We start from the raw sequence: 24,712 nt of genomic DNA, 5'->3' as shown, positions 1-24,712 counted from the left end.
ATTGAGAAGAAAATAATCTCATAGACCCCAGGAATTAAACTTTGATTTCTACTATGTTACCTGAATAAAATGTAAACCTGTGATTTATCATTTTCACGTAGCTGAATCCTCAAGACTGACAGAAAAATAATGTACTGTATTTATTATTCTGAAACAACCTTTTATTAAAAAAAAATCTCAAGCAATTGTTTCTGAGAAATAGCTGAGAACTTAATTTAGCCGACTCAAAAATAACTCAATCAAATTATTTATTAACCAATAATTCATGCTTAAACATAACCTGAAATCCTCCCTCCTTTGTTCCCCTACTATGTTCCAAGAAGATTTCAGGTCAGGATTCTTATGCCTTCTGGTGGGTAGTGTTTCTCTGCCAAGATTCTATCTGTTAAGGAATTTCTGCCTTATTGTATTGTTCTTCCAAAATAACTAAGAACTATCACTATGGGAAGGTTGAGGGCAGGTTTGAGCTGGAAAAAGAGGTACATTAAAAACATTCCCCACATTTCTTTGATAGAGAAATAGTATTTACTCTGCTACACAAAAACTTCAGAAAATACACTCGTAATCTACCTTTCACCATCATCATCATCTATCATTGTATCTATGTATCTGTATCTATGCTTGCTTTATAAGTGGTGTTATAAGTGGTGTTACCTCAGTTTCTGGCACTACAAGATGCTCTAGGGTCATCTTGTATATTAACTGCTCCAGTCCTAGAATCAAACACTTCTCCCAGAAGTTCCTTTTATTGGAGCATAGTATTAGAAACCAAGTTATGGGCACTAGGGTGCTCATTATTATAGAAGTATTGTTTCTTCTAGGCAATGTCAGCTGCTAGAACAAGGAAATAATATGTGCATATCTTAACCCATGTATATATATATCTATCTATAAATATTTCTATATGTGTCCATCTGTAAGTTAATCATGAATTCATACCAATGTCTTTGATTCTAATCCACTATCACAGGGATAATTCTATCCTCCTCTTGATAGAACCTCCCACTCCAACAGTAAGAAACCTGGCTCCAACCACCTGCCATTTATTCACTTAATTGTTCAATTCCACTATACATCTATAGTAGTTTCAGAATGAGAAGCAACCTTATCAACTCAGAGTACGGTGCCTACACACTGCTCCTTTTGCATTTAAAATTAGAGACTCTACTCATTTCCAAAGTTACTTAGGTAAGCTTCTTTCCCCCTGCCTCCTTCAGTGAGGTTGTTTCACACATTTGTAATACAGTTAAATCTTTTGCCACATGTTACTTTAGATCCTGTGATCCCCCGACCTCCAATATAAGTGAGCCTTCCAATCCATGAATAGACTATCTCTCCATTTATCAATTAGAGAGTCTTGGATTTCTTTCATCAATATTGTATAGTTTTCTGCATGCATATTCTGTGCACATTTTGTTAGAGTTGTACCTATTTCATTATTTTGGTTCTATTATAAATGATATTTAAAAATTTCAAATCTAAGTTTTTCATTATTGATTGTTATGAACTGAATGTTTGTGTCCTCGAAAATTCATGTATTAAAGCCTCAACGCCCATGGAGACCTTATTTGGAGATAGAACTTCTATGGAGAAAATTAATGTTAAATGAGGTCATAAGGGCAGAGTCTTGATCCAGCAGAATTAGTGTCCTTATGAGAAGAGACACTAGAGAATTCTCCCTCCCTCCCTCCCTCCCTCTCTCTCTCTCTCTCTCTCTCTCTCTCTCTCTCTCTCTCTCTCTCTCTCTCTCTCTCTCTCACCTGAGGTTAAACTAAGAAGGCAGCCATCTGCAAGGCAGAAATAGATCTCTTGTCAGAACTTGACTCTGTTGGCATCCTTATCTCAGATTTCCAGTCTCCTTAACTGTGAGAAATAAGTTTCTGTTGTTTAAGCCACCCAGTCAATGGTATTTTGTTATGGCAGCCCAAGCTGACCAAAACACTGGTGTATAGGTAAAAAATTAACTTTTGTATACTGATCTTGTATCCTGAGACCTTGCTAAATTCACCTAATAGTTCCAGGATTTTTTTTTTTTTTTTTGTAAATCCTTAGGGATTTTCTATGTATTCAAGCATGCCATTTGCAAATACAGTTTCCTTTCTCCATTTCCAAACTGTAGGCTCGATTTCTTTTTCATAGTTATTGCACTAGCTAGGATTTCAGTATATTGTCCACATAAAAATGAGAGCAGACATCTTTATCTTGTTCCTGATCTCAGGGGGAAAACATCCAGTTTCTCACTGTTAAGTATGATGTTAGCTATAGGGGTTTTTTTTTGTAGATGTCCTTCATCAAGTTGAGAGAGTTCTCTTACATTCCTAGCTGACTGGAAGTTTTTTGTATCACAAACAGGTGTTGGGGTTTTTCAAGTGGTTACAACCTCAATTGATATGATCAATGACTTTTCTTCTTTAGCTGGTTGATGTGGTAGTTCTCATTGAGTGATCCTCATGTAAAACCATCCTTGCATACCTGTGATAAACATACTTGTGATGTGGAAGTCTTCCCATACACTGTGGGTTTGAATTTGCTAATACTCTGTTGAGGATTTTTGCGTCTGTTATTCACAAGAGATATTGGTCTTTAGTTTCTTTTCTTGTAATTTCTCTATCTGGTTTTAATATTAGGGTAATGCTACCCTAGAATGTCTTCTTGGAGAATTGATGTGTTTATCACTATGTTTATCCTTTTGTCCCTGATAATCTTCTTCTTCTGAAGTCTGCCTTGTGTGAACTTAATAAAGCTACTCCAGTTTTCCTTTGAATGAGTTAGAACGTATTCCTTCTGTTTCTAATTTCTAAAAGAAATTACAGAAAATTGTTATTATTTCTTCCTTGAATATTTGGTAGAATTCATCAATGAAACAATCTGGGCTTGTGTTTTATTAGGAAGGTTATTCATTGTTAATACAATTTATTTAATAAATTATGGTTATGACTATCTATTTTTTGTGTGACTTTTTGGTAGTTTCTGACTTTCAGGTAATTGGTCCACCTCATGTAAGTTATCATATTGGTGGGAATTTAGTTCATCATTTTCCACATTTCTGTTAATGATATATAACTCAATTCCACTGTGGCCTAGAATTGATTTACCAGAATGTTCCATGGAAGCTTGGGAAAGGATGGATATTTTGCTGTTGTTGGATGTAATATTGTATAAATATCAGTTCAATTTTTTTTTTCTTGGCTTCACTGTGCAGCTTGTGGGATCTTGTTCCCTGGCCAGGGATTGAACCCTCAACCTCCATAGTGAAAGTGCCGAGTCTTAACCAGTGGACCGCCAGGGAATTCCCAGTTCAATCTTTTTTTTTTTTTTTTTTTGGCGGTACGCGGGCCTCTCACTGTTGTGGCCTCTCCCGTTGCGGAGCTCAGGCTCCGGACGCGCAGGCTCAGCGGCCATGGCTCACGGGCCCAGCCGCTCTGCGGCATGTGGGATCTTCCCGGACCGGGGCACGAACCTGCGTCCCCTGCATCGGCAGGCGGACTCTCAACCACTGCACCACCAGGGAAGCCCCCAGTTCAGTCATTTTTTGATAAAGCTGTTCAGGTCATCTATATCTTTGATTTCTTTCTGTTTGATTTATCAATTACTCACAAAGGGGTCGAATCAAGTATAAGAGTGGACTTTCTTCCCTTGCATTTCTGTCAGTTTTGACTCATATTTTGTTGCTCTGCTTTTAGATGCATACACATTTAGGATTATTATTTCTTCTTAGAAAGTTGACACATTTATCATTAATTAATGCTCCTTTTATCCCTGGTAATCTTCCTGTTTCTGAAGTCAGCTTTATGTGAACTTAATATAGCCACTCCAGCTTTCTTTTGATTAGTGTTAGTGTGGTGTATCCTTCTCCATCCCTTCACTTGTAACATATTTGAGCATTTATACTTAAAACTGGTTTATTTTAGTTAACATATAGTTGAGATTTAAAAAATCTATTCTAATAATATCTGGCTTTAATTGCTGTATTTGTGTTATTCACATTTAAATTGATTATTGATATAGTTAATACCCACCATGTCTTTCTGTTTTCTGCTTGTTCATTTGTTTTCCTGGTGTCTTTTTTCACCCTTTTTTTCTGCTGTATCTGGTTTTAACTGAGATTTTTATATGATTCCATTCTATCTCAATCTTAATATAACAATTTTACTTATTTTTAATTTGTTTAGAAGTTGCCTTAGAGTTAACAATACACATTTTAAACTATTGGAAATCCAACTTCAAATATAATATTATATGTGTAATGCAGATGCCTTATAACAGAATTTCCAATTCCTACCTCATACCATTTGTGACATTGCTTCATTATTTTTAATTATACATATACTTTAATCATTCAACTATTATTACTTTTAACAAATAGTTGTTCTTTTAATTCCATAAGAATGATAAAATTAAAAAATATATATTTCCCTCATTTATTCCTTTCTGGTACTCTCCTTTTTTTTTTTTTTTCCATGTAGATTTAAGTTTCTGAACTGTATCATTTTTTCATGGCTGAAGAGCTTTATTTAACATTTCTTACAACATCTGCTGACAATAAATTCGCTCGGTATTTTTTGTCTGACAATTCTCCTTTACTTTTGAAGGATAATTTCACTGGATACAGAATTCAAGTTTTGCAGTTTTTTCTTTCAGTCCTTTAAATGTTTTGCTTTATTTTATTTGTGCTTGAATGGTTTTTGAATAGAAGTCTGCTGTAATTATTATATTTGTTCCTCCATAGATAAGGTGTTTTTCTCTCTGTCTTCTTTCAAGAATTTTCCCTTTGTCTTTGGTATTTTACAGTTTTAATATGATATACATAGGTGTGAGATTAAAAAGAAACTTTTTAGTATTTACCCTGAGTGGTACTCTCTGAACTCCTAAATCTGTGGTTTGATGTCCTTAATTTTAGGCTCTTGGGTATTTCATGATGATTCCTCCTCCTCTTCCCTTGCCAGAACTATGAGGGAATTTTTTCAAATCTTCAGTGAGAAGCTGGTGGGTGTCCTAAAGTTAAACCCCATGACAGTATGGTGGCCTTTGGATATTATGATCCACAGGAGTTTCTCACTCTCATTCTAATTCATATTCAGCCTCCAACAATTCATTGAACTTACTATTTAAATGTTCCTGTCCTTTTCTGGTCCAGTGGTTTCTACTCCAGACTTACATATTTTGGCTGTGATTTTCTGAATGCGTGCGTGTCTCTAGATTTTGCATTGGCAGTTTGGCCTGAAACCTTAGTTCTTTGATATGTCTCAAAACATTGCATTTCATTTTGTCCGCTTGTCAGGATAGGAGTGATATCTTCCAATGTCTGAACTGAACAGGAAGTCTTCTGCTTATAATTGTTCATATTTACTTTGCAGAAAGATATTGTTAGACCATTTTGCAATTGTTAGCTAACAGTCTTTATGTCCCAAAAGACTTTTTAAAAATAAATAATTCATAATACATTAAAAAAAATTGAAGTTGCACAACTATGTATTTAGTATCCATCAATTCAAAAAATCCACTTCAAGGTAAAAAGTTCTATTTATCTTTCATTTTGTCTGTAACAATTCTTATGTAAAAACAATAATTTGCAATCATTATTTTTTGTGACGAGCAGATGAATACAAGATTTTGAAGCTATAGAAGCAAACATATGTGGGTTAGGGCCATATTAAGAAAAATTAACATTTAAGATATATTAATGGTAAATTAGTATCTAGTTTTCAAATATTTCCATATAAAACTTATTTCTTATCAAATTAATTTTCCATAGTTTATAGTACCTTTGTAATCAATAGAATTTCTATTAAAGAAATTTGAAATAGCAGCCAAACATCCTGTAATTTAGCTACTCATTTAAAGAGGAATTATCTTGAACTGATGGAATCTTCAAGTTTTAATGTAATCAAAAAAGTATTAGAGGAATGGGCAGGAAAGAACTGTTTCAGTTATCTTCCTCTGTTTTTAGAACAGTTTCTTAGTTAAAGATCTCCAGTTTTACTTAGGTTTGAAAGAAAAAGTAGAGCAGTGGAAGTTTAAGTATATTATAGCCCAAGGGAATTTGGATATGGAATAATTTAAATAGTAAACTCATTTCTTTCCCAGCTCCTAAGGAGATGTTTAATGGATTTTCAGTGGAAGCTTCATAACACTGCACAGTGGGGAATCAGTTTTCATCCAAATTCAAGGGAGAAAATGACTCTTTGATCCCAAAGAGGTTAAAATGCCCTTCCCTTTACATTACAGAGAGAAAAGATATATTGTTAATGAGTGAAAAGGGATTGTGGAAGAGACAATAAAGTTGTAAAACCACATAGAAGTACAAGACAACTGCATGAGAGCATGCAGTTGAGAGAGCATATGATTAATTTCTAATATATAAGAATTTATTGTTCATTCTGTATAATCGAATCACTATTATTAAAGAAGTGGCTATACTTGAGCTGACTGTATCATGACTACTATATTAAACAAACAAGCCAAGTGAGGTTAAGAACCTGTTAGTAAGTAGTCCTGTAATCTCTTATTTGTTTAAGAGGAAAATGTGCCCATTTGAACCTTCAAACACATTTTTAAAAACCCTATCTTCTTAAGTAATCAAAAAGTCCGTTTTCCACAGTTGAATATGACCACAATCAACAACGCTAAAATTATCTTGTCTAAGCGTAACATACAGATGAATTATCAAACAGGTCATAGATGTAGAAACAGTGGAAATGGGTCAAAGTAGAAAATGTGTTCTCTAAAATAAATGCAAACATTAAACCTTTGCTGATATTTGAAGAGAGAAAACAATGTGTCCTCTCATGAGTTATCATGTCGCTGTTTCCTGTGAAGTACACAATCTGAGAAGAACTTAGAGAAAATGGCACAATCCATTTAACCATATTAATTTTAAATTTAAAATCATTTTGCAAAGAAATTTTAAAATATTTCAGTGACAGCTGAGCTGTATCCATGAGTATCCATAGAATACTTCAGTACTCCTAGGTAAGTTGTGTTCAGATGTCTTATTTTGCTGTGAACTATATCTGATCATTATAAAACTCCGGCACTTTAAATTACTTTCTCAAAATATAAGCGATGTATACCCAAATGGCAATAGTCAAATACTGGGTATTTGAAAACAGTTGTTTGCTATACATACTCAACTCCCCTATTTAACCTGACATTTTTGAGAAGTTGAGTAAAGTTTTTATGATATTGAGTTAGCTGTATTATCATTATCCAGTCATAAATATAATATCAGTAATTTATTTGATACTGATATTACACACTAAACATACTCAGACTACACCAGCAGCTAACAAGATTATGGGCCTTATGCTATTTAGATTGATATTTAGTTTACATATAGACTTTTGATGAAATCAAAATAGGCAGTGAGCAATTTACATGAAGTAAATTTTTGTCTTTTTTAAATGAATATCTAGTTAGAAACTAAGTAACCGGCATCAAGAGGAGACCAATAATTTGCATTGTGAATCTTCACAAATAAATTAACTTTTGACTGCATTTACTGGGATTAAACTTTCCTAGGCTAATTTAGCACACACTTTTATTAGACAAGATGACTGAATGAGGATTAAGATGGAAAGTGGAAATTCTAGAGTGTGACCAACGCTGTCAGAGGGTCAGGACCATTAGCTGTTTTCATATAAACTAAAATGCCGTGCACACACTTCTTAATAACATGTTTAGCTTAGGCCCCACCTACACCAAGATTTTGTTTCATTAAGTGTCTGCTCAGAGAGGAACACTCAGGAAGAAAAACCCAGTTTATGTTTCCCTCTGCCAATCACTACTCAGGATTCTTTTTTTTTAATAAATAAAGATTGTAAATGTTTAAGGTGTTCAACATGGTGTTTTGACATAAATATACGGAGTGACATGATTACTGTAGTCAAGCTAATTAGTATATCCATCTCCTGAGATCCGTTCTCTAAGCAGATTATTAGGATACAATACATTAGTGCTAACTGTAGTCACATGCTTCACATTAGATCTCTAGAATTAATTCATCCTACATAACTACAACTTGCACACTTTGCCCACCCTCTTTCCGTTTCCCCCAGCTCCTTGCCTCGGGTACCTGACTCTTAAACTAGCAAATACTCTGTTCAAAGTGTGTTATACTGCATTTCATTGAAGTAAAGATGATTTTGATTATAAAGGTATATCTTTATCGGCGTTCTACTAAGAAGAAAAAAACCTGGCCATGAAACTATGACGCAATGTTTTCTTCTCAATTTGAATTTTATATTATTCTTTTGGCCAGAGCCCAAGACATACATTTATATTATTTCTCATTTTTGTATACACATGAAACAGGAAATATAAATTAAGGAATTAGTTAAGGTCTTTATAAAGCTTCATAACAATCACATCAAACTCTTGTTTTCTACCCAGAGTGATTCAGGTTCACGGTTTTTCACATAGCGTTGTCGTCCGCACCATCGTGAGTTACTGAAGCAACGTTTTCAGAGTAGTGCTCCCTGTTGTCTCTAGGATTTTATTCTAAGTCATCAATATTCCTTTGGTAAATTTTAATACTGGCACTTTTCTTTTTTGATTGTGTGTCACATAAATTAACCATTTAAAGTGAACAATTCAGTTATATTTGGCATCTCCGCAATGTTGTGTAACCATTACCCCTATGTAATTTCAAAATATTTTCATCATTCCCCCAAACAAAACTTGTATCCATTAAGCAGTTACTCCTCATTTTCCCCCTGGCCTCCCTAGTCCCTGGTACCCACCACCCTGCTTTCTGTTTCTACGGATTTACCTATCCTGGATATTTCATTTAAATGGAATCAGGTAATATATGATGTTTTGTGTCTGTTGTCCTTAACTTCACATAATGTTTTTGAGTTTTATCAAGATTGTAGCATGTATTAAGACTTATTCCTTTTTATGGCTGACTGATATTATATTGTATGCATATTGCCTAATTTACTTATCTATTTATCAGTTAAATGTTTAGGTTGTTTCTACCTTTGACTGTTGTGAGTGATTCTGCTATTATCGTGCACTTTCAAGGTTTTCTTTTTTTGAGTGTCTTTATTTCTTTTGGATATATGTCTAGAATTGGAATTACTGGGTCATTTGATAACTTCATTGGTCATTGGTTAACTTCGTAATGAACCACCAAACTAGTTTCCACATGTATAGACAACACATTATTAAAATCATGCCAGAATATATTATGGAATATTTAAAAAACAATATCCTAGAATTATAATCCTTCTTCAAATCGTTCTTAAGAGATCTCTTTACTGAAAATTCAAAGAGTTGTCCATCATACAATCAGATGTACTTGTCAAGTTTTCACATGTATAAGTAAAGACAACTATATCATGACTGCCAACTCACCATCAATTAAGAAATGTTAAATTGGGCATAAAAACATGTCACTTAGAATTCGTGAAATTAGAACTTTTAAACATCATCCTTCATTCAAATGTATTTAAGAGATGTTTTTGCTTACTTAGGAATTGAAAATAAACAATGCTTAGTAATTACTACTGAAAAAACATTAAAAACATATTTACAAAATCTCAGGCAAGGTAAATTTCACTGCACCCTTTACCACTTAATGAAAAGATACTTTAGTTTTTGTATACAATATGTTTATTTCATTGTGTCTCTTTTAAATTTTAGTATGTATTTTAAACATAACGTATACATGTAGGTATGGAATTTTATCTTCTCTACTTATTTATTTTTCTAATGGTACATTTCTAGAAGGAATGCCAAGTTGACAGGGACCTAACAAGACAGGGCAGATCCAAGTTCTGATAGTTCTAGATCTTTAAAACTCTGGATGGTTCTTTTTTTTATTTTTTTTTTTGCGGTACGCGGGCCTCTCACTGTTGTGGCCTCTCCCGTTGCGGAGCACAGGCTCCGGACGCGCAGGCTCAGCAGCCATGGCTCACGGGCCCAGCCGCTCTGCGGCATGTGGGATCTTCCCAGACCGGGGCACGAACCCGTGTCCCCTGCATCGGCAGGCGGACTCTCAACCACAGCGCCACCAGGGAAGCCTGGATGGTTCTTTTTAAGAATAATAAGAAATTATAATTAAAAATTAGGTACAAATGTTAATGTTTATCTAGAATTAAGAAGAAAACACACACAATTCCAAATTTTAGAAACTGTTGATTGCCACAGCATCAGAAACTCCTAGGAACTTGGGAGGGATCCACATGAGAGATCTTGAAGTTTGAACTTACTTGGCTTCTCAGAAAATCCACCCATATATTATGCACTGTGGGTAACTAATCATTTTCTTCTATGTATTTGCAGGCAAGAAAATAAAAATGGACTGAACCCCAGAAACATGACAAATGCTTTGAAAATGGCTTTGGACTAAAAGAGTCTCCATGTGTTTCATAATGGAATCATTTTGCTTATGAGAAATGCCTGTGAGGATGTCATAGAATGCTGCTGCTGGAAGATTCAAAGGTATCTAATCTAATACTCTTACTTTATAGTTGAAGAAAATGAGTGACAGAGATGTGAACTGACTTGTACAATATCATAATTCTAGCTCAAAGAAGACCAGAATGCAGCTTTTGCCCAATTTCAGTACACTTATTTTTCTAATGTTGAACACATAACTCTAGAATTACCCAAACTTTTAGTACTACTGAATTCTGTAACTTGATCCAATTAGGGAGACATAGTTAGGGAAGAAGATGATGGAAAACAAAGGAAACCAGGAGCCAATGCACATTTACTATGTGTTAGTAACTGTGCTTTGTTCTTTATAATATAGCCTCATATTTAATAATCACAAAATTGCTGTCCTCATTTTACAGGTGAGGACACTGAAACTCAAAGATGATATCTAACTTGATTTAGTTTTCTTTCTACTGCAAGTTACCTTGTAAAAACAAGGGGCCCTGTGTACTGCTGCATGTACTTGCCTTTGTCATTTCTACCTCTACATCCTTTCTTGAGCTTTCATACATCTTTTTCACCTGTCAAATGATTAATTATCCTTTGAACATAAGATTAACTCTCATAGATTCTTCCCAAACATACCATGGGAATGCGTCAGTGTATTCACGTACAAAGAGCTCCCATAAAGACACCATGTGACAAGTAGTATATCAGTGTTAGAACAAGGTTGCTTAAGAGATCGTCAAAGGGATAAGTCTTTCCAGGATGGTCTGTCCTGAGAAAGCATCAGAGAAGCCATTGCATTGAACTATATTTTGAGGGATAAAAAGACATACTACTCCAAGCAAACCATGTGAAGTTTGAAAAGTATATCCCAACTTGGCTAAAGCAAAAGGCTTTCATTGAAAAGTGGTGCAAAGGAATGCTGATGAACTGGTTAGAACCTGTATACCCAGAGGTCTTGCTTATTGATGCAAGCAATTTGTGTTTCAATTAATAGCTAATGGAAACATGCTGGAAATTTTTATTATGGTAACATTAACAAAGTAATAGCTTTCAGAAGATCGTCCTTAATATATAGAATGAATATGAGGAGAGAAAAACGATGGCAGAAGGCAAGTGAGAAAGTTATTAAAAGCAAAGTGTGAGCAACTAGAAATGGAAGTGACATATATCCTATTTATAAAATCAAACTTAACATTAGCTTTTGTGAAGGCAGAATCATGCTTCTTTCTTTGTGTTACCTACCTTATTTTTGTCTCAGTTCTACAAATACAGAAACTGCTCCATTAGAGCTCATGAGTGACAGTTTATTTTCTAAGTCTCTTGCTTCTCACTAGTACATCACTCTCCCCTTCTGATCTGACCTCTAACCCCCCAGTCAATAGAGCATGAGACAGTGACAAGTTCCTTTGACTCTTCAGTCAATAAGTAGGTGGCTTAGCAAAGATTAATAATGATCATCATTCTTTGTAAGTCTGACATTGTCATTCGGACATCTGAGAAGATGGATAATTAGATCATATTCAAAGTACTGAAACATGTATGAGTTTCATAAAAATAATAAGATAGAAAGAACTTTTTGGTTGTGCTCAAATACTTGCGTTTTATGCTATGTAAAATACAACCTGTGAGCAATGAATCCAAGTGTACTTTTATTTATTTTTCCCTCTATCTACTTATCAGCAAAACCAAAATAAGACAAATATAATATTTTCCAGATAGTATGTTAATGTAGAAATAATGTGGAAATAGATGATTTATGTTTTGGTACATTATGAAGACTTATAGGGATTTCAGCCTGTTTTACAATGTTTAAATAATAAAAGCAATGTATATTTCTAATGCTTGGATTGATATATGCCAAGATTCTCTAAGTTTCCACCATTTAAGAAGAAATCTATTGGAGAGATCATAAAGAGAACAGTTATTCAGGCACATCCTGCAATCTTAGAAGGAAGTTAGGTAGGGTAAATGGAGTAAATTAAAACTGGCAGAAAATTATATATTGGGCATCCTAACATAGACTCTGTCTCTGAGAAGGGATCTCAGGGTTTTGAAGATTTGGGCTGGGACACCTGTTGTGTGGTTTTCTAGGCTTGAGCCCTGTTTGTTGCAAGAGGTAGTTTGAGAGGGCAATGCAGATGCTTAGAGAAGAAGTTATTTCTCAAAGTTTTGCTAAAGGACACTCACTTTAGAATCCATTCAGGAGCTTCCTAAAGGGGTAGCATCAGAGAAGACATTTCATGGACTGCATTTTGAGAACTCGCAATATAAAGAGATACAATTCCAAGTAAACGCTGAGAAGAGACCCATTGAATTAGAATCTCTGGTAGGAGAATGTCAAATCTGCATGATTAACAGTAATTTTCACGCACTTGAGTACTTGAACAATGGTCTCCAAACTTTTGCTCACATTACTCTTAAAAGAAATTTGAAAAGCCTACATTCCTACACATTTAAGGTTTTCTTCAAAAAATTTAACAATTATTTTTGTGATTTGAACGTTTAAGATCTACCCTCAGAAAACTGCAAGTGTATGGTGCAGTAACTAACTATAGTGAGTCCATGGATGTGCTAATTAACTTAATTGTGATTATCATTTCACAGTATATACATCTATCAAATCATCATGTTGTACAGATTCAATAATTATTAGTAAATGGGCAAACACACCTCAAATACACTCCCAATCAGTTTTCCCAATTGTATGAATTTTAAAGCAAACCCAAGACATCATACTATTTCACATATACACTAGCATATTCATCTCTAAAAAGTAAAACTTTTAAAACATACCACAATTCATTCCAAAACATTAAAAATAACAGTAATTCCTTAATATAATTAAATATCAGGTCCTTGTTAAAATTTTTCTGCTTGTCACATAAATGCGTGTATGTGTTTTAAATGTATAGAAATAGGATCCTAATGAAATCCACGCATTATCTTTAGTTGATACAACAATGAATTTTCTTTCAGTCAGTAGCATTGCTGTTGAGTAGAACTGTCTGTGATAATAGAAAACTTTTGTGTTCATGGTCTTCATTTGTGGCTATTGTGCCCTTGAAATGTGCTAATGTGAATGAGGACCTGAAGTTTTTATTTATTTAATTTTTATGAATTTAAATTTAAATAGCCACATATAGAAAGTGGCTACAGTATTGGAAAGTGAAGATCAAATAAATGACCCTCCATCTCTCTTTTGTCTTTTACTTACAATTTATCTGTTAAAAATAATCAGATTTTTGGTTTAATCAGTATCCCATAGTCTGGATTCTGTTGACTACATCCTTGAAATCATATTGAACATCTTCCTCTGCTCATATATTTTCTGTAAATTAGTACTCGGATCTAGAAGTTTGATCAGTTTAAGATTGATTTTTGGCAAGAATATGCTATAGTTACTTGCTATTGTATTTTTCCATCTGGAGATCTCTATGTCTAATTGCTTCCTTTCTGTGATTGTTGCCTAAATCCATGATTTCACCAGTTGTTACAAATGGTGATATTCTAATTCATCCTTTCTTTTCATTAAGACCAGGATACTCTTCTAAAGAGACATCCCATTCTCATTTAAATAGTTATCCAGAAATATAGTTTGCACAGTGAGGCAAAACAGATTCTTGATTCTTAACCTTCTTTCCAGTTTTCAAAATAATGACTGGTTTCTCTAGAACCCTATAATGTTAGTCAATTATTGTTATTATTCTCTTTAATACCATTATGAGCTCATGAATTTAAATAAATGTGATGTATCTCAATCCATTGCAGTTCTTCTTCTTGATAATCAATCTTTTCTATCTTTGCGTCAGTGAGACTGTCTTCAAGTTGTTTCCTGATCACTTACATGACCCTGGGAGTCTGTGAAAACATTTTCTGCTTCATTACATGATAAGATGAACCCAGGGTCATCTAGTGTGTTGCTTGGCGTAGAACTAGAATCAGTCATATCCGAGAAGCCATGGATTTATTTAGTTAGAAAGAATTTTAGAGACCACAACTTGGTCACTAGGTTGGCCACTTTCTTTCTTATTAAAAGCTAATAAAAAAAGATTTTTAAAATGCCATTATGAGTTCATATCAATACTTCCCAAAAAATTCAGTATTCTAGGATTTTTCCTTAACCTCTTTGAACTTATATCTCTCTACCTCTTGTCCAACACAGAAAATCCTAATTCTTAAATGATATCAATATAAAGTAATCCTGTTCTTTACCCCACAATGCATGCATAATCTTTTCTGGATGGAAAAATGAAGTAATGTATAAAGTACTGGATTTTCAATAAAAGAAAATTTTTACAGAGTAATATTGACCATGTTAAAAAACTAAATTCTACTAAGTAAATTAAATGAAAGACTTTTATAGGCAGAAGGGAGTGGGAATAAGGAAGTTATACTAGGCAAAAATGTGAATTGGTTATGTCAAGGTCACTGTCCTTTAGGGAATGGCAGGGGTTTATCTGGTGGATTACCTAGCTGTTGCTGATCAGGTAATTCCTTATTGACTGGCTTAAGATTCCATTTATGGGAGAACCAAAATTGTAATTAAGTCTCCATTTGGTCATGTAGGGCTTAGCATAAGTGACTCCATTTTGGGCCTGTTGTCTTGTGTATTGCAACTGTAAAAAGCATTCTTTTAATACTACTTTTTACCATGAAATCCATGCTTTTTTTTTTTAGTCCAGATATATGTGTGCACTTAACCCATTAGAATAATCTTGACCCTCAGCCAAGTGTAGGAAAGAAAACATTTTTCCTTCTTCCCTTCTAGGTTGTTTGGCAGCCTAATAATAAAATGGACATAAGACAGATCAATGGGAGAAAGAAAACATTTAATTACCTACTTAGAGGAGACCCACAAAAACATGAGACTTTAAGGTAGTCAGGCAACTGAGGCTTATATACCTGAGTGAAGCAGAAGGTGGTAGGGGTCTGGTGTCTCAAAGGGGAGGGAAATAATTCACAGGAAAATGAGAGAGTAAATGTTTGGTAAACAGATGTTTGCCAGGTCATGCAGATAAATCTTTCCTGTATAAAAAGTTATGTCTGGTAATAGCTCTCTTCCTCATACAGGCCTTCCGAGTACAGGTTTTTTTCCTATTTAAATTCTTTTTTGGCAGTTAAGGGAGAACTGCCTGATTCAGATTTTCCTGAATCTTATGGTTCTTAATTGTCGTCACCTAAAAATAATCTGTGTGCCAAAGAGGTACATATAAGCGTGGCACAGTCTGCTGCCCCTCCGTAGAATGTAAACCTTTTGTGATAAAACGTGAGTCTTTGAAGTTGGAATTTATATTCATGAAAATTAAACTATAGAGCATAATTTATCTAACAAACACAAAATGCTTGGGGTCTAATTTAGGAAATTTAGAAAGAAGGGTCATACCTTGCTTAGATTTAATATGGATCAATGGCTGTTTTTTGATCTGATATATTTAAAATATATTTTTCAGATGAATAGTATGAATATTTATAAAATAGAGTGAAATTTAAGTTTACTTATTTGGAAATAATATATGTACACAATAATCAGAACTTCAGGTCTTTGTATATTTTTTTTTCAAAATGAGAGGAGTGAAAACAATTTTCAATCTCACTTATAATAGAGGTAGAATTAATAAGAGCAGAGGTGAGGTGGCCCTGTTCTGTTACACCTATATTTTAGTCTACGGCACAACACACTATTTCTGAATTAGATTTTAAAATGCAATAATAGATTTTAAAATTGTGTTTTACCTACAAATTGGCACTTGCCATCCACCTCAACAAGGATCCAATTATGAGCTGCTGCAGCTTCTGAGTATCAACACCCTCAAAGGAGTTCAGGGGGGAGATCTGGAATGCGGCCCTCTGTGCTCTGGGAAAAACTGGCAGAACAGGTCTTCAGATAGTTATTTTCAGGAGAAAACTTTATGAGCCCAATTCTTGCATTTCCTCATATCTAGAAAAACACTAAAATCCTTCATGGTGACATCTGCTCCTCTTGACTAGTAGTGACCTTCAGGAGACTAGCAGAAACCTCTGCAAAAAGTACGTGCTCGACTGCATGTACTCCCTCTTCACCAAAATCACATATATACTGACCTTCCACCCCTACCTCTTTGGAGCAGTTTCTCAGAGCTATCTGAGAAGCTGTCTCTTGGGTTATAATCCTCATTTTGCCCCAAATAAAACTTAACTCATAACTCTCACATTGTGCATTTTTTTTCAGTTGACATGTGTTTCTAGTTATCAGTGGTTCGCAGTCCTCAAAAAGGTACGTCATGGAGGTGTAGGGGAGGAAAAACAATTTTCTTTTCACGCTTCTCAGTTCTTGGCTTAGAACCCCTGTAATAAGGGACAGATTAACTGGAGAAAAACAGACAGAAGTTTAATAACATATATATATTTCCTGTATATATATGGAAGATATCCAGAAAAACTAATTCCCATAAATGGCCCAAGCCATTACCGTAAATACCTTCTTAAGCTAAAGACGAAAGAAAGCTGTTGAAGTGTGTGGAGCCAGTTGAGGGAAGTTATCAGGCAAAGCACAGTAAATAAGGGAATAGTTGTTATGCAGATTTAAGTCTTGCCTACTCCACCTGATAAGAGTTTCTAGTGATTTAGTGGTCCTCCTCCTCAGGGTACAAAAAGAAAGACACCCTGACAAGTGGAGGTTTCCCTTGCAAATGTAAATGTCTCTTGCAAAAAGATACCATCTACTGGAGAGTCTCCTGTGTCTGCTGTTATTTAAAAAAAAAATTTTAGGGCTTCCCTGGTGGCACAGTGGTTGAGAGTCTGCCTGCTGATGCAGGGGACACAGGTTCGTGCCCCGGTCCGGGAAGATCCCACATGGGCCCGTGAGCCATGGCTGCTGAGCCTGCACGTCCAGAGCCGGGAGAGGCCACAACAGTGAGAGGCCCGTGTACCGCAAAAAAATAAATTTTTTAAAAAAGTAATGATCTGCCTCAAAGAGGCATTTTTAGGGGTGGCAAATTCTGCTCCCCTTCAGAGGTCCCCTGTGTGACAATTCTGATTACTCTGCTTAGAGAGATTTGGAGTTCCACTCAGCCTTTTAAACTATGGGCAATCTGATACCTATCCTAAATAGAGAATTCCAGAAGAATTTACACTGTTTTAGAATATGAGGTTTTCTTGTTATTGTATTTTTAAAAGGAAAAAAAATATATGGTTAGATGGAAACAAATAAACCTGCCCTAATGAACTACTTCTAATCTGTATGCTGAAAAGAATTAATGCATGACTATTCTGAATACTCTAAAATAAAAATACTGAATGCATGTAGATTGCATTTGAAAGTAGAGGTAAGCTCTTCTTAGAAAATTTGATTTCCTATTACCTGTAGGAAATATACACAGTACTAATGGAAATGAATAGCAGATCGTTTTCACTGGTACTAAAAAATGATTCAGGAACAAATGGAATTCATACAACTACTTTGCTTACCATGGAGAGACAAAGAGAGAGACGGATAGAGATGAGAGAGAGAGAAATGGCAGAGAGAGAGAAGGGGATCTGGTTTCTCATTTTTTTGGATTTCTGTTATTAGCTGTGTACACTTTTACGCTTCTTATATGTTCATTTTGATCATTTTGTCATTATGAAATGTTCTTTACCACTGGCTGTGATATTATGATTTATAATAAGAAATATATATTTGGTCTTCGTCCCATTTCTGGCATAAACATCCCCAAACAGTGATAAGAGCAAGGAGCATCTTTTGTTATATTTGGTTTCTTATCTTCAGTTCCGGATATTGCTTCAGAGTTATAAAGTGAAATGGGTGTCTTATTATTCATAAAAAGCCTCTTTCAACCCCAATTGAGTTTATGTTAATGAGGTGACTTTTAGAAGTCCCCTGAAGTTGGGGGGTTGGTTTCCAGGGGATCCAACCATGTGATTAGAAGGTTGGAACTTTCAACCCCACCCCTTGTTCCTCCTTGGAGGGGAGAGGGGCTGGAGATTTGAGTTCAATCACCAATGGCCGAGGATTTAATCAATTGTGCCTATGTAATAAAGCTTCCATTAAAAATCCCCAAATGGAGACGGTTCAGAGAGCTTCCATGTTGACAGAGATTCATCTGCTCCAAGAGATCATGGAAGCTGCACCCCTTTCCCCACACTTTGCCTTGTTCATTGTAAGGTCGGATCTTAACAAACGGTACCACGAAACAGAGGAAAGCTTCAAGTGAGCTTTATTAGGGAGCGCTCCCGGGCGAGGTTCACTGGTCCGAGGGAAAGGGGGCCAGAGAAGTCGCACCTGGGCGAGGGTTGGGCAAGATTTTATAGGGGAAGAAGGTAAAGGGGTGTGGTGAATCTGACAGGGCGCAGGGTATTCCTTATTTGGTGGTCTTTTTGGGTATCCTGGGGGACCGTTGGTCCCGCCCCTCGAAAGACGGGAAGGCTGGGCTGGGTTCAAAGTCCCCAGGTCAGTTCCTGGAACTGGGTGGTCCGGAATGTCTCCAGGGCAGTTTCTGGAACTGGGTGGTCCGGAGAATTTCGGTCTGATGCAACCTGTGAATCTGTGTTCCCCTGCCTCGGGCCAGTTGGCCTTACGTTCATCTCTTTCATCTGGCTGTTGCTGCTGTTGACTTAAAAAAATGCACAACGTGAGAATTGCGAGTTAAGTTTTATTTGGGGCAAAATGAGGGCTGCAGCCTGGAAGACAGCATCCCAGATAGCTCTGAAAAACTGCTCCAAAGAGGTTCGGGGGAAGGTCAGTATACATGTGATTTTGGTGAAGAGGGAGTACGTGCAGTCGAGCACATATTTTTTGCACAGGTTTCCGCTAGTCTCCTGAAGGTCACTACTAGTCAAGAGGAGCAGATGTCACCATGAAGGATTTTAGTGTTTTTCTAGATATGAGGAGATACAAGAACTGTGCTCATAAAATCGGCTTCTGAAAAAAGTTCTGTGAGCACCTCTAACAAATTAATTGAACCCAAGGCAGGGTTCCTGGGAACCTCCAGTCAATAGCTGGTTGGTCAGAGGCACAGGTGATTGTCTGGGCTTGTGATTGTCATCCAAAGGAGGTAGGGTACATTTTGTAGGATGGAGCCCTTAAGCTGTTGGATATGATGCCATCTCTTAGAACATAATGTCAGAACTGAGTTGAATTGTAGGACACCCAGCTGGTGTCTGGAGAATTGCTTGGTGGTGTGTGGGAAAAACTTCTCCCCTGCCCCCCTCCCATTGGAAATTAGGTCCCAGATCCCTTTTATGGGGAATATGTTCTTTATCCCCAAATCTTTTCTGCCAGATACTTATACTGTCACTCCAGCTTTCTTATGATCGGTTTTTGCATGTCATTTCTTTTTGTTTAACTTTTAACCTATATGTAGACACAGTACTCCTGAGTCATGCTTTTATCCATTTTGATTATCTCTGTCTAGGATTTGGCTTGTAAAAGCAATGTTAGTTGACTGTAAATATCAGCATGGATGGATTTAAGTATACCTCCTCACTGCTTATATTCTGTTGTCTTAAATGTTCTTTGTTGATTGTATTCTCACTTTTGCCACAAACTGTGGCAGTAGTACTGGCAACGCTGGTGGTAAAAGAATTTACCGAGTCAGAAGCAAGGGTAGAAAGCAAGATTTATTGAGTACATTGCAAGAGAGCAGCAGGTGAGACCGAGAGGGGGTCTGCACATGAGGAGAGAAACTGGGCTTCTTTTCTTGTCCCCTCTGTTCACCATTGGGTTAATGTTCCACCTATATGGTGGTTAAGGCTGGGTGTGTCGTAGCTCAATCTTCCTGGAATGCCAACTGCTTGTGACTGCTGGTAATTTTCCATTGGGGGAGGGTGTGATGGTCTTATCTTGAAATGACCTCCGCAGTCTAAGATGGCTGTTCTCTTGCTAAGGTCCACAACTTTCCTGCCTTCTTTTGAATTGACTATACTTTAGTATGCTATTTCATCTTAACTGTTTATCCTAATATTCTAATTCATCATCCCTCTTTAGTTTTCCTTTTTGGTACTTGCATTCATGTGTATATCATGCAAATTGATCTAGATTTTCCATAGGCAAACTGATTTTAAGGGTACAAAGAAAAAAGAGGGCTCCAATAATTATGAAATAAGTGATCAGGAGATAAAAGCATTATGTCCAAATCTATTTCCATAGACTGTGTATGATATATTTTAAATACTTTTTTACTAAAAGTGACTAACATTTAAATTGAGTTTTGCTTGCTGGTTTTTTTTTTTTTTTTTTTTTTGAGCTTTTATTTATTTATTTATTTATCTTGGCCTCTCGGCATGCGGTATCTTAGTTCCCTGACCAGGGATCAAACCTGTGCCCCCTGCAGTGGAGGCATGCAGTCTTAACCACTGGACCACCAGGGAAGTCCCTTGCTTGCTGTTTTGATATAAAATCTTTTAGTACTTCTTTACAGTAACAATACATTTTAATTAAGAAACTTACTTGACATAGCTTTTAACTAGGCTAAAATACTATTTTACTAAAACAAATAATGGATTACTGGTTTATTCTAACATCATCACATTTTATCTAATGGAATTCATATGTTCTATTGACATAGCTTTATGTCTCCTAACCCAAGAGTAAGAAAAGCTGTGGGCTCTGAAAAGAGTCAGATACAGAAAATACTTAGGAATTGGAGCCATTCTATACCTAGAGAAAGAGAGCTAAGATAATCAATTTATTCTTTGATACTTAAGAAATTTTATATTAGACATGAAAGATGTCTGAGTCTGGCAAAGATAAAATGCGAAATTTTAACAAACTAAAAATGAAAACAATATACCAAATTTATGAAACAAATATGAATTTCACTACAACACTTGAAAGGCAAGAAATATTATATTTCTTTAATACTCAAAATCATGTCAAATCTGGTTCCAAACACACATCAATAAAATAAACCATGATTTTAAATGTCAGACATTAATGGTGGCTCTTCTGATATCCAAAGGATGTTCAATGTTCCCAGGCTCTTATGGTTCTAGAAAAATGGGGAAGGGACCAGGGTTGTTGCCCTCAGTACTTTTGTTTCTTCTGCAATACAATTATATGGCTGAATGCCATATGTTTCAGCCTGTATTGGATGGAAATTCTCACCATGGTTTGGACATGTCTATCCTCCGCTACCACCACATTGGGTCATGGAGACTTCACTGTGCGGGGAACTTTGTAGGTTTAGATGTCAGTTTTACCAGGTATCAGAAACCTAGTCCCATTCGGTGTCTCCAGTTCTGTCTACCACCCAGAGAAACTTGCAACTCCATTCCCTTTCCCTTTCCCATTCTCAAAGAAACTACCTAGAATTAAAATCCTCTGTTTTTATTTCTCAAAGCCTGCACCTTTATTCCTTTCCTTCTCACCAAGTCCACTTAATTACTCTAAGAACCTAAGCTTTGGGAAATAAAGCTGGATTAACTCTTCTAGAAGTAAATAAAACCTCTATCTTCAAAATGGTAAACCCTATCTCCCCTCTTCAGGGGGTATCTGACATTCTTTCATGACTAGACTACAGCTGAGAAAACAGTTAATTTCATAACTGGCAATTCTGCTACACTAACATTTTAAATATATTGCTCTTCTTTACATACTTATTTCTGTAGCAAAGGCTGTGTTTCTGGCTATGTAAGTGGAATTTTAAATTACAATGCAATATTATATAACTATAGACATCATAACAATTCATAGTGAAAGGTACAGTATTACTTCAGGTGAAGAATCTCCAAATCACATGTTTGTAAAATGTTAAACCTAGCGATCTTCAAAATCCACACACACAAAAACTAAAACAAGGTAGTTGTGAGGTTAATTCCAGTGAAAAACGTGCAAGTGCACATGCTCATCCTAATGCCTCTCAATCAGTGCACTTCTCTTTAACTCACCGTAAGATAAAATGAAGCACACCCGGTGGCAGAGTCAAAATGGCGGATTAGGAGGACGCGGATTTCACATCTCCTCATAACTAGGGCACCTACCAAGCCCTGGTGGGGGACCACGCACACCTAAGGGGACGAGAGAAACCCCCAGCGACCGAGTAGGATGTGGGGCGTGGGGGAAGTGAAGGAGGAGGAGAAGTGGAGGTGGGACAGGACTGGCACCACTGAGGGTCTGCTGGGGGAGGGGAAGGGATCCCATGCCTGAAGGGGGAAATTGGGGGACCATTAGGAGGGCAGAGGATCAAAAGGGAGTGTGGCCAGGTTTCCCCTGCCCACTTGGGCCCCCGGAAGCCTGCTGAGATCCTGGGTCTGATCCTCTGCCCACCGAGGCCCCCTCCAGCTGCACGGGTCCTGAGGGAATGGGAGGGAGGGAAAGGGGAGCAAAAGTAAAGGTCGGAGCTCCAGGAACTGCAACCCTGAGGAGTGGCTGGGGGAGAAGAGGAGTTCCTACGCCCAGTGGAACCCACCCATGGTTAGGAGTCCAGCAGGGATGGGGGAGACCCTGGGGGAGACGGTTGGGGGTTGCGCAGGAACGGAAGGGAATGCAGCCAGCGCTTTCCCTGTCCACTTAGGCACCAGGGAAGCTATTGGGCTCCCAGGCCTAATCCTCTGCCCTCAGAGCACCTCCTGCTGCACAGAGCCCAAGCCCTGCCCCTACACCCCCATCCAGGGACCTACCACTAGACTCAGAGACCCCCTGTGAAACCCACTCCAATGCATGGGGCTTAACCCCACCCACACATCCTGACACAGGGCTTGGTACCCCTGCTGCCCCCCCCTTTTTTTTCTGTTGTGGTTTTATTTTACCTTGCTGTAGTTTTTGAATTATGTTTTTATTTTTCCTAATATATTTTTTATCTTTCAAATTTTATTTTGCTTTTTATTCTTTGATATTCTACTGCCCCTTTTTTCTTTCTTTCTTTTTTTTTTTTTTTTTTGTTGCACCATGAGCTTGCAGTGTCTTGATACCCAGGCCAGGGGTCTGGCCTGAACTCCTGTGGTGCAAGCTCCAAGTCCAAACTGCTGGACTAACAGAGAACCTCAGACCTCAGGGAATATTAGTCAGAGAGACGCTGCCCTGAGGTCCTAATCTCAGCACCAAGACCCGGCTCTATCCAACTGCCTGCAAACTACAGTGCTGGACGCCTCAGACCAAACAACCAGTAAGACAGGAATACAGGCCCACCCATTAAAAACAACAACAAAAAAGAAACAACAAAAAAAAGTTACAAACAAAGGAGCAAGGTAAAAACCTACAAGACCAAATAAATGAAGACAAAATAGGCAACCTTCCTGAAAAAGAATTCAGAGTAATAACAGTAAACATGATCCAAAATGTTGGAGAAAGAATGGAGGAAATACAAGAAACATTTAACAAGGATCTAGAAGAACTAAGAGCAAACAGTGATGAACAACACAATGACTGAAATTAAAAATACTCTAGAAGGAATCAATAGCAGAATAACAAGGCAGAAGAATGGAACAGTGAGCTGGAAGATAAAATGGTAGAAATAACTGCCAGGGAACACAATAAAGAAAAAAGAATGAAGAATTGAGGACAGTCTCAGAGACCTCAGGGACATTAAATGCACCAACATTCGAATTACAGGGGTCCCAGTAGAAGAGGAGAAAAATAAAGGTTCAGAGAAAATATTTGAAGAGATTATATTTGAAAACTTCCCTAATATGGGAAAGGAAATAGTCAATCAAGTGCAGGAAGCACAGAGAGTCCTATACAGGATAAACCCAAAGTGAAACACACCAAGAGACATATTAGTCAAAGTATCAAAAATTAAATACAAAGAAAAAATATTAAAAGCAGCAAGGGAAAAGCAACAAATAACATACAAGGGAATCCCCGTAGGGTTAACTGCTGATCTTTCAGCAGAAGCTCTGCAAGTCAGAAGGGAGTCACAGGACATATTTAAAGTGATGAAAGGAAAAAACCTACAACCAAGATTACTCTACCCAGCAAGGATCTCATTCAGATTCAACGGGGAAATTAAAACATTTACAGACAAGCAAAAGTGAAGAGAATTCAGCACCACCAAACCAGCTTTACAACAAACACTAAAGGAGCTTCTCTAAGTAGAAAACACAGAGAAGGAAAAGACCTACAAAAGCAAACCCAAAACAATTAAGAAAATGGTAATAGATAACATACATAGATAGTTACATACATAGATAACATACATACATACATAGATAACATCCATACATAGTTATACATAGATAACATACATAATGATAATTACCTTAAATGTAAATGGATTAAATGCTCCAACCAAAAGACATAGACTGGCTGAATGGATACAAAAACAAGACCTGTATATATGCTGTCTACAAGAGACCCACTTCAGGCCTAGGGACACAAACAGACTGAAAGTGAGGGGATGGAAAA

At 36.6% G+C, this 24,712-nt stretch overlaps 1 long non-coding RNA gene across 1 annotated transcript in view; it reads left to right on the top strand.

Annotated features, from left to right (window-relative positions):
- LOC137227839 (uncharacterized) overlaps nt 1-24,712 on the top strand; it is a 406,963-nt gene that overhangs the window by 100,900 nt on the left and 281,351 nt on the right. The window contains exon 3 of the long non-coding RNA XR_010945021.1: nt 10,288-10,446. This is a non-coding gene — a long non-coding RNA (uncharacterized lncRNA). The remainder of the gene's footprint in view (nt 1-10,287; nt 10,447-24,712) is intronic.

Source organism: Pseudorca crassidens, chromosome 7 (genome assembly GCF_039906515.1).
Source record: "Pseudorca crassidens isolate mPseCra1 chromosome 7, mPseCra1.hap1, whole genome shotgun sequence".
Taxonomy (NCBI): Eukaryota; Metazoa; Chordata; class Mammalia; order Artiodactyla; family Delphinidae; genus Pseudorca; species Pseudorca crassidens.
The sequence above is the reverse complement of the archived record's forward strand: the minus strand, read 5'-3'. Positions and strand labels throughout refer to the sequence as shown.